We start from the raw sequence: 14995 nt of genomic DNA on the forward strand, positions 1-14995 counted from the left end.
GCATTATTTTTCATTTTATATCCCTTCTTGGCTCAAAGTTCATAGCCCTACTTGGCTCAAAGTTTTAAGAGCTTCAACAAGGAAACAAAAAAGATTCCTTAAAAAAAAAAAAAAGCTTCTTTAAAAAATTTCGAAAATGAGGCTATTATAGAGCATGATGTGCATTATTAAACAAAATCACAAATTAATAGTTGTAGAAAGGCTTTAAATAAGTCCTTTTTTAAAAAGAAGAGTTGCACCTGCATATTAATAGACTTATATGTATAGTTGTCTTGCTTTTAAAGATCTCTTTGGGACAAAGATTTAAAAATTCCCTGTTAAGTGTCTCCATCGTGCATAATGTTACTTTAATACAACCAGGTATGTCATTTTTTGTAAGGAGGAAAAGGAATTTTTTGGTATCATCTCAGCTTCCCTGATAGAAAATTTAACTCTAACACTCAAAAGGAAGATGCCTAAACCATCTGCTTCTTAGAGTTTGATGTTTTTTCGATTCACCTCTAAGGATCTAATGGCAAAAGGTTGTCATAAATCTAATGCATTTTTCATGCAAGCTGATGGCTTTTATTTTAGGCATTATAAGATAAAGTATTTTTAATGAATTAATCTGTGGTTCACTAGTAACAAGAAATAATTTTTTAGTTGCAATATAGTTAATTTCTTTTGCACGAATTTTTATTTCAACAAAAGAGTGGCCAGAGAAATGAGTCCTTGGCATCTGTGCCTGGAAAGCAAGATTCCCTAAGAGCTTAAATCAGACTGCCCTGCAATTGTCCACTGGCTGGTGATCCCTGGGCTCCACAAAAGGATGAAGAGGCAGGAGGGGCAGGTATGCCACAGAATCCAGGCTATCAAGCCTGGAAACGTGCTTCGTTTAGTTCTTAGCTCATAGCTGACTAGTGCCCTTCAGTACTTCCTCCACCTTCATCTTCATATTAAGTTGGTACATTGTCATGCATTTAGAAGCTCAGAATTCCACACAAAATATTTATTGGAACCACACACGACAAAATAGATCAGTTTGAAAATATAGAGATTTGAATGCGCTTATACCATGCTAAAGAACAAAACAAGAATAAAGAACAGACTAGAACAATATATCTGCATCTGAAGTGTTCATATTGATACTTGCAAAGACCTATTCAAGGTTATAGAAGTCCACATTCCATTTGATAAATGAGCAAAGAACAGATAATTCCTCCAAGGGAAAATACAAATAGGAAACAAACAAGTGAAAACATTTTAATTCTTGTTAGTGATTAAAGAAACAGATATTAAAGATATTGATAGTAAAAGATATCAACTCAGGGATGCTAAAGTATCTGAAAAGTTAAGATCATAGAAACTGAAACATTGGTCAAAAATTATCATTCAAACTAATTGTATGTTTGAAGGGAAACTGGGAAAGTCAGTAATCCACCAATTGATAAAACAGAAAAATTATGAAGACATTCGTGCCATTTGGGCTTGAACAAACCTTAGAAGGATTTATTGTCAGGATGTAACCCATCAGAATCAAGGGCTGTAAGCATGAAGACACCTCGTGTAACTAAGGAAGAGTAGTGTTACACAACAAAGGAAGATTAAGCAGCCAATAAAAATAGCACTTTACAGAGCTCCAAAGATGGGGGAAAGAACAATTGTGTGATATAAAATGAACATGGAAAATGCAGAACAGTGCCAGCTTGTGAAAGACTGCGTGCGTACGGCCAGAGGTCAACTTATCCTCAAGAAAAGAACAGGTAATTAGAAATAGAAATTGCATGCATGTTGCTGAATTGCAAAATTAAAAAGTTGCTAGTGGTTTTTGAGTGACAGGTTATGATTCTCTTCCCCACCCCCACCCCCACCCCCCCACACACTTTTTTGGTGCAAATTCCTTTACTTTACACCTCCTCTGTGTATTGTTTGTATGTATGTATGTATTTGTTGAGGGAGAAAGAAGGAAAGGATGAGTCTCCAGAGAAGATACATCCCCCCCTCACCTTCCAGTTGGGCTTTTGCCTACACTCTATTTTCTTCAGCCCTGTCAGCTCCTTTTTGGAGGAGTTGATGTGTAGCGCTAATCCCGTCTGCTGGCTGCCTCCCCATTCAGGAGGGTATGCAAATACTTCCAAACCAGAGCATTTTAGACCTATTCAGGGCCCAAGACAACACACTTTTCATTAGCATTTGAAGTGCGAGGGCTGAAAAAGGGGAATGGACAACTTTTTTTCTCTTTCTTCTTTTTTTTTTCTTTTGGCTCCGAGCTTTGGGGAAACTTGAAAATGTACGTTTTTCATCCCTTTGCACACATCAGCATTGGCGCTAAACTTCAGAGAGACGCATTGACTGCCCTCAGGGGAAAGCATTCAGGGGGATTTTTACACATACACAGAGGGCCATCGCCTGAAATAAATCACAGAATGGAGGTGGCAGAGATGAAGCGAGAGGGGTTCAGTGGGCTAAGCTACGCGTCCAGAGGCATGAATTTAAATCATGATTTATTTTCTTCTCACCCTGCTCTCGCATGAACCTCAGTTTCTTAATCTTCAGCACTGAGGAGCGGGCATCGGAGAGAAGGGCCCAGGATTTAAAATGCAAGGCAAGTCTCCCATAAAACCTCCCTCTGGAGGTGCTGTGTCTGCAGCCCAGCGGTTAGAGCCTGGTGCTCTGAAATCTGGGTCACAAGTTCAATCCCCTTCTGGGTCAGTTAGCTTTTCTCTGTTCCATAGCCACAAACTAAAGGCTTGAGCCCCTCATTCAGACCGAATGTCTAACAAAATGTGTGCCCTTGGTCACTGCACAAAACAGCCCAGCTAGAGCCTAGCAAATCCATCCTGTGCTGCGGGGGACCATCAGGAAGCAAGCTGTCACTGGGGCCTGCGGAGGCAGGAGTATTTCTGCAGGGACAAGGTGGGAAGGGAGACAGGTGGGGGGTGGTGAGGGGTGTGTGATGGAGACAGCCAGACCCCGGGGAGATCCCTCAAGGTCCCTGCACTGACTGACTCTGGGTGAGCTTTTACACCTTTCTGAGCCTCAGCTGCAGATGATGGCTACTGCATGGGACTGTTGTGATGACTGCAGTTCAAGTGATTCCTCTGCACTCAGCCAAACTTTGCTAGAATTGACAATCCCCATGATAAAATGAGGCTCTTTAAGGACGTGGGGAGGATGAAGGTAAGACAGAGGAGTCTCTGGCTGATACCAGCATAGATCATTGAATGCCTGAGATATTGCAGGCACCATGATAGGTTGTTTGTTTGTTTGTTTGTTTGTTTTTGTTCACAGCAGGAAGGAGGGGTCATAAAAATAATAAAACCCACACGGGGCTTGTCCCAAGGAACCTATAGAGCTCGATGGCTCAGTTATAAATTCCAATTCTATCGGTTACTAAGTGAGTTGCATTGGATCAGATAACCTTGCTGTGTCTCCATTTTCTCATCTGTAAAACACGAACACCAACTCCCTGCCTCCCAGGGAGGTTGCAGAGTGAAATGCGTTATGTATACAAAGTCCTTCATATTTACCATGAATAAATATGTTCTCCAGCTTTGTAAAAGCTACAGCATGTTGCTGCAGCTGGATCACAGCCTTAGTGTTTTCCACAGTTCGACTACAACCTACCTTTCTGGTTTTGCTTGCTGCCTCTAGTGTCATAACAGTCTCTCCACCACTCCCTGCAGCTCACTTATCGGTGAGGCGGCCACCATCCACCATTCCTCGAGGCCTTCTTTGCATCCACCCTGTCCGTGCATGCAGCCTTATGTGCGGCTTCCCTGTCTAGATGTTCCCTTTCTCATCCGTCCATCTAGTGCACAAATACTCAAAACATTCTTCCTCTGGGATGCCCTTCTTGAACTGCCAGGAGGAATTCTCTGCCTCTTCTAACCATGGATTGTTATAGGCCCAAGGACGTAAAGTACATCCATTGAGAACGGGCAAAATTTCAAGAAAATACTGAAAAAGAAGTTCTGTATTGGCCTTCAGAGAGGAGGCCATGTGTCTGCCTCCTTCCAACAAAGAGCAAAAGAGGGAGAACACAGAGGAGAAGAGCCTTCCATCCTCCCACCTTTCCACTGAAGACAGCAGCCCATACCCAGGAAACCTTGCTCTGTACCCATGACAGCTCCCGTGTGTACTGGGTTCTGATCCCAGCTGCTTCTTTATCAGGATGAAGTGAGTAGAGGGGAAACCCTTGAGCTCACCCTTGAGTAGATTCGGCCATTAGTTTCACTGGGAAACCACGCTGGCCTGGACCGGGAAGCGTGGTACCAAGGACGACGAGATCAAGGCTGCACCCCGGATGGGCAGGAAAGAGTGCTGTGGTTAACTAGTGATGTCTGCAGTGGGTGCTGGAACAGGCAGGCTTTGCCCATTAGCTAGGGGCTTGTAAACCCTGCCTGAGAGGTTATAGTGCTCCTGACACCTACCAATTATTTTATCTCGAAGTCTGAGGCCACCTGAGATGAGTTTCCTGATGTATTTTCTACGCCATTATTTCCTTCTCTCATCACCAGCTTCTCCTAAGCAACTATCTCAAGGAAAAAACGACACGTTTTTTTTTTTCTCCAAAGCTATCTTCTTCCTGCCTACTGTGGATTTAATCTCCTCCCATTTGCCTCCAACCTGAAAAAAATTAAACCTCCAAATGCCTGTACACCCACTGTTTCCTTGTGTTCTCATCTGAATGCGTGAAAGTATCTTATGCCTTCCTCCATTCTGCTCCTCCCTTCTCATTATCTCTGCCATTTCCATCAATAGCAATACTGTCATTTTCATTGATCAGGCCACCAACCCAGGAATGGTCCTGGATTCTCAACTCCCACATCCTATTCACCCACAATAGCCCCTGACTCTGCACCTCCAAAGGGCATCTGACTCTGGCCTCCTCTCATTCTCACCACAGCCCTGGGTTCATGCTACCATCATCTCTCACCCTGATCAAGGAAAACGCCACCCAATGAGCTTCTCTGCTTCTATCCTTGCTCCTCGTGTCTGTTCTCATCACAGCAATCACTAGGATCCTATTTAAATATAGTCAAATCTTAAGTCCTCCTCTGCTCAAAAGCCTTCCCATGTTTTATTCTTTTTGAGAGTAAAAGCCAAAGCCCTGTCAGTGACCTTTTATAATCATCTCTTACTACTCTTTCTCTTGCTTGTTCTATTTTGTCATACTGGCTCCTTGTTACTCCTGGGACTCAAATCTCATTCCTATTGCAGGGATTTTGCACTTGTTGTTTCCTCTGACTAGGATGCTTGGTTCCTTAGATAATCCACTTGGATGATTCCCTGATGTCTATCAGTTCTTTGCTCTGATGGCACCACCTCAGTGAGTCCTTCCCCGTTGCCCTTCTCTCGGTGGCTATCCCCCCTTCCTCACATCCCTAACCTATTTCCGTGCTTTATTTTTCTCCGGAGCACTCCTTCCACCTGAAGCACCATTTATTTATTTATTTATTTATTTATTTATTTATTTATTTGATCAGTTGATTGCGATCTGTCACTCCACCAAAATATGAGCTATACAATGGTAGGAACTTGGGCCATTTTGTTCTATTACACTACTCCCTGGGCCTAGAACAGTACCTGGCACCATTCTACCTGGCCTAGAACAGTACCTGGCTACCTGGGAAGCCATTCAGTGAAAATTTCCTGAGTGAATACATGAAATAATGAATATAACAAGTGTCACACCATGCCTGGTACACAGCAGATGCCCAATAAATGTTATTTTATTCCTCGCCGGGTTCTTTGTTAGGATCAAATAGTATACTGAATGAAGAAGCAGGATGCATTTTTATAAAACATGACACAATTCTAAGAACCCTACTACCTTTATTGTTGTGCTTATCACGGTGCCTTGCATGGAGCCCACATGGATTTTGAGCAGAGGTTTAGATGGGATGGCTGCCAGGAACAGACACTGGGGCAGCCACAGCTTCTTATCTGTTGTAGGCTCGAAATCCAGATGACTGAGTAATTTTAATTATGTTTAAAATGAGAGTAAATGTTTTTATTGTGTTCTCATGGCTGTATATAAGAGATAAATCCTATACAGAGTAGCCACAACAGTGCAGGAAGTATGGCCACCTGAGGTCACTAAGTGCCTCAGCAAGCAGTCCTAGGTATCTCAGCAGCTCTCTATCTGTGGAGACCTGCATAAACAAAACAGCTATTAAGAAAAGGCTGGAGATTTAGTTACACTGGGTATCAAGAAAAGGAAATGTAATATATTGGGAAGGTTTTCATGCCAAATGGTCAAAATTTTATAGAAACTCATTGTAAATCTTATGTGGCTAAGCATTAAGACTCTAAAGAAATCCGTTTGTGTGAACTCCTCCAGGTTTCAAAAAGAGTAGAAATAGCATTATTATCGACACAACACCAATAGCCTTATTTGTATTGGAATTGGAAGTAACAGACTTAAAAAATGCTCTGCTCTAAATACCCTGCCTTCCCTGTTTACCCAGCTCTGCTCCCTATACTGACCATCAAATATTTTCTGTACATTTCTGAATGGACCATTGGTTATGTTATCATAATACTTTGAACAGAGTTCCTTCAGAGAGTTGGAAAAGATGATTTTCTGGAAAGAAGATAAAACCAAAAGTGTTCCGTGGTGACCAGAAAAGGGATGAAGTAACATTTCAGAGGGAAAAACAAAACAAAAAACAAAAACAAAATGCCGACGAAGTTTGTGCTATATGGGGTCAGGTAGCCAATTAACCCTAGGTAATTCTAATGAATGAACAACTGGTAGTTAGACCTTGACCACACTTCTGGTTGGTAAAGCCTCTGAGCTTCAGTGGTGATCAGGTGTTTGCCAATGACTCCAGCATCCCTCCCTTTGGCTACGTTGGAGTTCAAGACCCAGAAAGCCTGTGAGAAATGATGGTCGATAATCCTCTTTCTCCCTTTCTGGGCCAGGCCAGGCTCTGGTTCTGGTGAGGTGACTTCAGGAGAGGAAATGACAACCATCACAGCAAACCATCCCCAGAGATCCGGAAACACGTCGTCCATATCTCCTCAATTCCCTTTGCTCCCTTTAGGATCTGACTTCTGCCACATAAAGTATCAATATTCTTCTGTAGGGATATTTATGTTCAAGCACCGAGGGAAAGCTGCCAAGAGCAACCACAAAAAGCCATCACCATGGAGTATGAGTGGGCTAGCTTCCTAAGTGTGGGTGTCAGACGGGGATACCCCCAATCAGTGAGAAGAGGTTCGGTGAGTGCAAGCCCTGTCCTGTCTCTGCCTGCCCTTCTAGAAAGTCCTACCCCAGTCTCTTCTCCCCCCTCTTCTCCTTAGCCTCTTACAAGCCGTTTTGCTCCTTCCTTCGGCCTGAACACCACTCAGTGTCCTGCGAACACCAACTTCTCTCCGGTTTCTTTCTCTTTCTCTTCCAAGCTTTTCCTGAGTTAAGTCACACCTGCTTTCCCCACTTGCTCACTTTCCATTCCTGTGTGAGTCCGCCGAGCTGCCTTCCACCCCTGATGCGGTGATATTAATCTGGCCAAGGTAACCTTGGATCTTCTAACCATGCAATCATATCTTTCCTCTCCCTATGTGACGTGCTTTATTTCCTTGGCTCCCGTGAATGTGAGCTCTTCTGGCTGTCCCTGAAGTTCTCTTTCCGTTCTTCCTCCACATCATGGGTGACTTTTTCTGCCTCCTGCTCCATCTTCTTTCCATAAATTGTTCTAATATATGCTTTTCCTGGAAGACTCTCGTGCATTTGTAGGGCTCCAGTTAACACCTCTATGCTCATGACCTCTATCATAGCTATCTCTATAGAGAGATCTAGATATATTTCCAACTCAACTTGTCCAAGACTGAATTCCCTAATTCCTTCCTAAACTGGGTCCCTCAATATTCATTTTATTCTAAAAATACATGTGTAAAATGTACTTTCTATAAAGCAGTAAGTTAAGCACTATACAAACATTGAATAATTTCATCATTGCACTAACCCTCCGAATAGAGCAAGTGCTGCAATTATCATTACCTTCTTACAGTTGCAGGAACAGAGGCATGAGAGGTCATATAACTTGCATGAACTCCTAGAAGTAGTGACAGAGCCAGTATTCAAACCAAGACCTTATAGCTCTGGAACCCGTGCAGTGAGCCTCCAAGCAGGATTGTTTCCCACTCCGCCCTTCATGTTGGCTGGCTCACCATTGCCCTACTCTACAGACTTACAACTACTCCTTATTTCCTGCACCTACCAGCTGACCAAATTCTGATATTTTTTCAAAACATTTCATTGAAGTTTAAATACACATGGCAAATTACACATGTCTGAAGTGAGCACAACAATGAATTTTAAAAAGCACACACGACCATGTAGCCACAACCTCAAGCAAGAGATAGGATATTACCGGTATCCTGGAAGGTTCCCTCGTGCTTCTCTGAAGACATTACACAAATTACAAAACACGGCTCTACTTTTGCCCATCTGTAAATTTTATTAAATGAAATTATAGAGTGTAAATTCTTTTGAGGCTGGCTTCTTGCCCTTAACATTTGGTGTATGATATTGATCATGGTGTCTGCCACAGTAATTTATCTCTTTCATTGCTTTATAATATTTTGTTTATAAATACTTACAGTTTCTCCATTTTCTTGTTAGTGGACTTGTGTTCTGTTTTAAGTTTTAAAAATAATGCTGCTGTGAATGCTTTGTACATGTTACTTTGTCTACATACACACATATTTCTGTTAGGCTTATACTCAGGGGCGAATGTACTAATCACTACATCACGCTTTATGCATATAATCAGTTTATAGTTGCTGCCAAGCAATTTTTCAAAGTGGCTTCAGTGGTTTACATTCCTGCCACTAATTTCTGAGAATTCATATGATCTAAATCCTCTCCTATTCTTGGTATTTTCACTTATTTTATTTTTTAAAGAGAGAGACAGAGAGAGTGCGAACGGGAGGGGGAAGGGCGGAGGGAGAGGGAGGCACAGAATCTGAAGCAGGCTCCACACTCAGCACGGAGCCTGACATGGGGCTCGATCCCATGACCCTGATGTCACAACCTGAGCTGAAATCAAGTATTGGATGTTTAACTGACTGAGCCACCCAGGAGACCCACACAGGTTTTATTTTAGACATTCTGATGGATGAGTAGTGGTTTTATTTGCATTTCTCTGATAACTACTGATCTTTAGGGTCTTTAGTGTGGATGCATGTGTGTACATTCACTTAGAATCCTCTTTGTGAAAAGCCTGTTCAAGACACTTGTCCATGTCTTATTCAATTGTCTGCATTTCTTTTTTCCTGATTCAAAGGAGTTATTTATATATTCTGGATATAAGTCCTTTGTTAAATATATATACTATAAAATCTCTTTATGGCCTTTCTCTGCACTCTTATAATGGTGTTTTATGGGGAATATAAAGTTCTTAAATTTCATTAAGTTTAATTTAATTTAAAAAATATTTTATTTATTTATTTATTTATTTATTTATTTATTTATTTATTTATTTATTTGAAAGGTGGGGTGCGGAAGGAGCAGAGGGGGAGGACGGAGTGCAGAGCCCAGTGTGGGGCTGGATATCACAGCCCTGAGATCATGGAAACCAAGAACAGATGCTTACCTGATTGAGCCATCCTGGTGGCTTTACCAGTTGTGTCTTTTATGGTTAATTCTTGTAAAACATCCTTTCTTGGTCCATTCCACTACATCTAAGTTGTGAAATGTATATATGCAGAGCTCCTGGTTATCCTTATTACCCGTTTGATGTCTGCAGAGTCTGTAGTAATATCCCCTTTTTCATTCCTAATATTAGCAAATCATGTCAGTCTTGTTGGAGGGTTGTCAATGTTATTGATCTTTTCAAAGAACCAGCTCTTTGTTTCATTGATTTTCTATATTGTTGTTCTGTTCTCAATTTCAGTGATTTCTGCACTTAACTTTATTATTTTCTTCCTTCTGCTTTTTTTTTTTTTTTTTTTTTTTTTGGCTTATTTTGCTCTTCATTATGTAGCTGTCTTAGGAGGGGCTTAGATTATTAATTTGAAACTTTCCCTCTTCTCTAATGTGTGATTTTAGTGCTAGAAATGTCCCTTTCAATACCATTTTAGCTGTGTCCCAGAAGTTATATTATGCTACATTTTCACTCTTACTCAGTTAAATGTATCTTTAAATTCCCCTCGAGACTTCTTTATAGATTCTTGTTTAGTTTCCAAGTGTTTGGAGATTTTCTCATCTTTGTGTCATTGATTTCCAGTTTGATTCCATCATAGTTGGAGAGCACATTCAGTATGATTTTAATTCTTTTCAATGTGTTGAGGTTTGTTTTACAGCTCAGGATGTGGGCTGTCTTGATAGATGTTCTGTGGACAATGGAAAGAATCTGTATTCTACTTTGTTGACTAAAGTGTTTTGTTAATACCCATTAGATCTTATTGATGATGATGGCTAATTTTTTGTGTAGTTCTATGCATTGTTGAGAGAAGGATGTTAAAGTAATCAATTCTAACTGTGGACTTGACTATCCTTTCTATTCTACAAATTTTCTTCTTGTATTTTGCAGCTCTGTGTTCAGGACATACACATGTAGGGTTGTAATGTCATCTTTTCTTTCATCACTTGAAAAATGTGCCATTTCTGGCCACTGTGGTTTCTAAGAGAAATAGTCATCCATATTGTTTTATCCCTGTAGGTAATGTGTCATTTTTCTCTCATTGCATCCAAGATATTTTGTCTTTGGTTTTCAGAAGGTGAACGATAATGTGCTTTGGACTGAATTTCTTTAGGTTATTGTGTTTAGATTATGTTCAACTTCTTGAATCTGTAGACTTATGCATTTTTTGCCAAATTCTAGAGTTATTCTTCACCATTTCTTTGTGTAGTTTTCTCATCCCCTGTAATTTTTGAGGGGCTGCTAGGTGGGGATGAAAGTTTTGGCTCCCCATTAGGCCTCCACTGATTTCTTCTTTGCTGGGGGAAGTAGGAGTGTCTTATTACTGTTCCTCGTATTTCCTCCACTGACACCATGGATAGAAGTGTCCTCTTTACTGCTGGTTAGTGGTGAAGGTTCTGACTTTCCATTGGTCTCCTCTGGCACCTTCCAAATGGGAAGAAGTAGGAACTCTCATTACTGCTAGGTAGAACAGAAGTCCAAGTTCTTCATATGATCTCCACTGAAAACATAGGGGGAGGCAAACAATGGAAAGAATGATCAGAATACTGACTATGGGAGAGGAAAACTATTACAGGACATCTTAGGAGCATGATTATTAGGATTCTGTGCATGATTAGGGGCTCAAGGGGCAAGGAGAAAATGTGAGATATTTCACCCAACTCTACATTTTCTAGTTTGGCTAAGGGAGCATGGAGTACTCAGAAAGACCCAGTGTAGTATGAAGGGAAGGGAAGTATTTGAGTTTTATTTGGGCAGGTGGTGCTTGAAACATCTTACGCGATTTCCAAAGGTTGGGTTGTCTTCAGGAAATCAACATATTTAAATTATGCATCAATATATTGGCAAAATTCTCAAACACAAACTAAACAACAAGAATCTATAAAGAAGTCTGGAGGGGAATTTAAAGATACATTTAACTGAGTAAGAGTGAAAATGTAGCATAATATAACTTCTGGGACATAGTTAAAATGGTATTGAAAGGGACATTTATAGTACTAAAATCACACATTAGAGAAGAGGGAAAGTTTCAAATTAATAATCTAAGGCCCCTCCTAAGACAGCTACATAATGAAGAGCAAAATAAGCCAAAAAAAAAAAAAGCAAAAGGAAGAAAATAATAAAGTTAAGTGCAGAAATCACTGAAATTGAAAACAGAACAACAATATAGAAACAATATAGAACAACTATATAGAAAATCAATGAAACACACAAATACAGTGTTGTGTTACAACTCCCTAGGATGTTTCTTGGGTAATTTATAGGGAATTATTATTCTATGTGATCAAATGAGGGCAGGAGGCAGAGAAATATGGGCTATCACTGTATACTCAATGTAACATACTCAAGCCCAGTATGTTCTTTACACTTAGGAGGCCTGGCAATGTGCTTATGCTAGGGCCAGAGAAGACTTTCTGAGATACATAAGAGGACTGGGTCCATAGCCATTCCTACAAAGTCACAAGAGGGACTTAGTAATCCTGGTGAATGGATAAAGTATCTTTTGGTCTTCATGGTTGCTGTTGGAGAAAACCTTGTGAGAATTATATGGCAAAGTCTCACACTGGAATAATTCTATTCCATGCTAGTTAGTCTGTGCCATTCTGATGATACCTAACCCTTATTTATGTAATTAAATAATGTGTATGTGTATAGCACTCCAATGTACCAGAGTCTGTGCTAAGTGCTTTATAATAACCCCTTTAATCCTTGTACCAATCCTGCCATTAGGTATAATTATTATCTGCATTTTATAGATAAGGGAACTGAGGTAAGAGGTTAATAAAGTCTCCCCAAGTCAAACAAATAGTGAGTGATGAAATGGGGATTCAGACCTAGCCAGTCTGACCCCAAAGCCTATGCTGTACTATTGTTCATATCAGCCAATTAAGTTAAATCGAGTTTCTAGGTTGAAAAAATAAAATTGTACCCATATATACACATGGAGGAAGATCTTGGCACTTTGTTCTAGACTCATTTGCCCAAAGTATGTACACTCTAATATCAAATTATCAGGACTTATATGAAAGAATGGATTTGTCTGTTTGCTTATGCCCTCCTTCTTTCAAAAATAATTGAAGATGTAATTAACATGTTCTACGAATCTGAAGGCATTGAGTTTAAATTGCTAGTTGGAGAACCTCCTGTAGAAAACATCTATTAAGCATTGTAAAATGCTAGTCAACAGAGAAGAAAGGTACAAATATTTTGGTATTGCAGATTATAAAGTCAGGAGAGACCTACCCATTGGAGGGAGCCTGATAATACTAGTAACAACAACCACGTTGTATTAACTGTGTTCCAACCACTTTTCTAAAAACTTTATACATAGGGATTAAGTTTATATAGTGGAGAAACCAAAGCACAGAGAATGTAAGTAACTTGCCCAAGTCACCTAACAAGTAAGTGGTAGAATTGGCTTTGAACCCAGACAGCTAACTCCAATCCTGTGTTCTTACCCACTATGTTGCAATGATCCAGACTAGCCAAGTAGTAGCTAGTGGAAAAGGGGGAGACTGTTTGGCATCCTTGCTGGGAGCTCTTTGAGATAAGTTCCAATGAAGGCCAAGAGAATTCCTGGAGAGATTCCTGGTGCCAGGTGATACCGTTACATCATAAAAGAATAATTGTCCACACTCATGACCCAGGAACATCTGGTGAGGGTGAGAACAAGGCTTCCTCATGTGTTGTGAACATTGTGGAAGGGATCCAAATGGCCACTGGCACCACAATCCCCAAAGTCAGTTCTAGGAATCAAAATTCTGAATTTAGAGTCCATAATTTTTACCTCTATTAGTGACATTTATTATCATGTAATCACAAAATGAATTGAGTCAGTCCCATTTTCAGCCTCACATTGTAACAGATGATATTTAAGTTGATGAAAATAAAAACTAAAAAAAAAATAACGGTAATAATTTGTACAATATTAAAGGGGCACTGGGGCTTAAAATTCTGCCTTAGTTCTACCATTCATTCACTGGATGACCGATTCTGGGCAAGACTCTGATACCTCATGGGCTTTTACTTAATCATTTATAAAATAAGGGGAGAAGAAGTTAAAATTATTGACTGCCTCTTACATATGTTTTAGGCACTTTACGTAAGTTGGTTCATTCAATCCTCGTAATATTAGTAATTGATGGATCAGAGCCCACTTTTAAGGTTGAGAAAGCAGAGGCTTAAAGAAATTAAGAATTAGCCTAAAGTCCAAGGGAAATGAAAACAAAAATAAGCTATTGGGACCACATCAAAATAAAATGCTCCTTTATAGCAAAGGAAACAACAAGATTAAATGGCAACCTACTGAATAGGAGAAGATATTTGCAAATGACATTTCTGATAAAGGGTAATTACCCTAAATACATAAAGAAATGATACAACTTAGGGCACCTGGGTAACTCAGTTGGTTCAGTGTCTGTCTTTGGCTCAGGTCATGATCCCAGAGTCCTGGGATCAAGCCCCCCCATCACCTATTATTAGGCTCCCTGCTCAGCGAGGAGTCTACTTCTCCCTCTGCCTCTGCTTCTACCTCTGCCCCTCCCCCTGCTTGTGTGTCTCTCTCTGTCTGCCAAAATAAATAAATAAAATCTTAAAAAGAAAAGACATGACACAACTCAACACCAAAAACCCCCAAAGAATCCAATTAAAAAATATGCAGAAGACATGAACAGACATTTCTCCAAAGAAGACATCCAGATGTCTGACAGACACATAAAAGATGTTCAACATCACTCATCATCAAGCAAATGCAAATCAAAACTATAATGAGATAGCACCTCACATCTGTCAAATGGCTAAAATAAAAAACACAAGAAACAAGTGTTGGCGAAGATGTGGAGAAAAAAGAATTTTCTTGCACTGTGAAAGAACTACCCTATGATCTAGCAATCAGCCTACTGGGTATTTATCCCCAAAATACAAAAATCACTGATTCAAAGGATACATACACCTCAATGTTTATAGCAACATTATTTGCAATACCCAAATTATGGAAGCAGCCAAAGTATCCATTGATCAATAGATGAATGGATAAAGAAGAGGCGAAATATATATATAAATATATATTATATATTCAGCTATAAAAAGAATGAAATTGTGCCATTTGCTACTATATGGATGAAGCTAGAGAGTATAATTCTCAGTGAAATAAGATAAATAGCATATGATTTCATTCATATGTGGAATATAAGAAATAAAACAAAAGGAAGAAAGAGAGAGAGAGAGAGAGAGAGAAACCAAGATACAGAGTCTTAACTATAGAAAGCAAACTGATGGTTACCAAGGGGGAGGTGCCGGGGGGGGGGGGGATGTGTAAAATGGGGAATGGGGATTAAGGAGTGTACTTGTTGTCTTGATGAGCA

General features: G+C 40.1%; 1 long non-coding RNA gene across 3 annotated transcripts; it reads right to left on the minus strand.

Moving 5' to 3' along the window:
* Positions 1-5715: 5715 nt before the first annotated feature.
* On the minus strand, positions 5716-13248 carry LOC112654651 (uncharacterized). Of its 3 annotated transcripts, XR_003133192.2 has the most exons (4): positions 13091-13248; positions 9585-11133; positions 6749-7103; positions 5716-6137 (listed from the first exon to the last, which is right to left on the minus strand). It is a non-coding gene; the product is annotated as an uncharacterized LOC112654651 (long non-coding RNA). The 3 variants fall into 3 exon arrangements; XR_003133193.2 differs by lacking the exon at positions 6749-7103 and having other exon boundaries at positions 5721-6137; XR_003133191.2 differs by lacking the exon at positions 5716-6137 and having other exon boundaries at positions 6144-7103.
* Between the last annotated feature and the right edge of the window lie 1747 nt (positions 13249-14995).

Source organism: Canis lupus, chromosome 15 (genome assembly GCF_003254725.2).
Source record: "Canis lupus dingo isolate Sandy chromosome 15, ASM325472v2, whole genome shotgun sequence".
Lineage (NCBI taxonomy): Eukaryota > Metazoa > Chordata > Mammalia > Carnivora > Canidae > Canis > Canis lupus.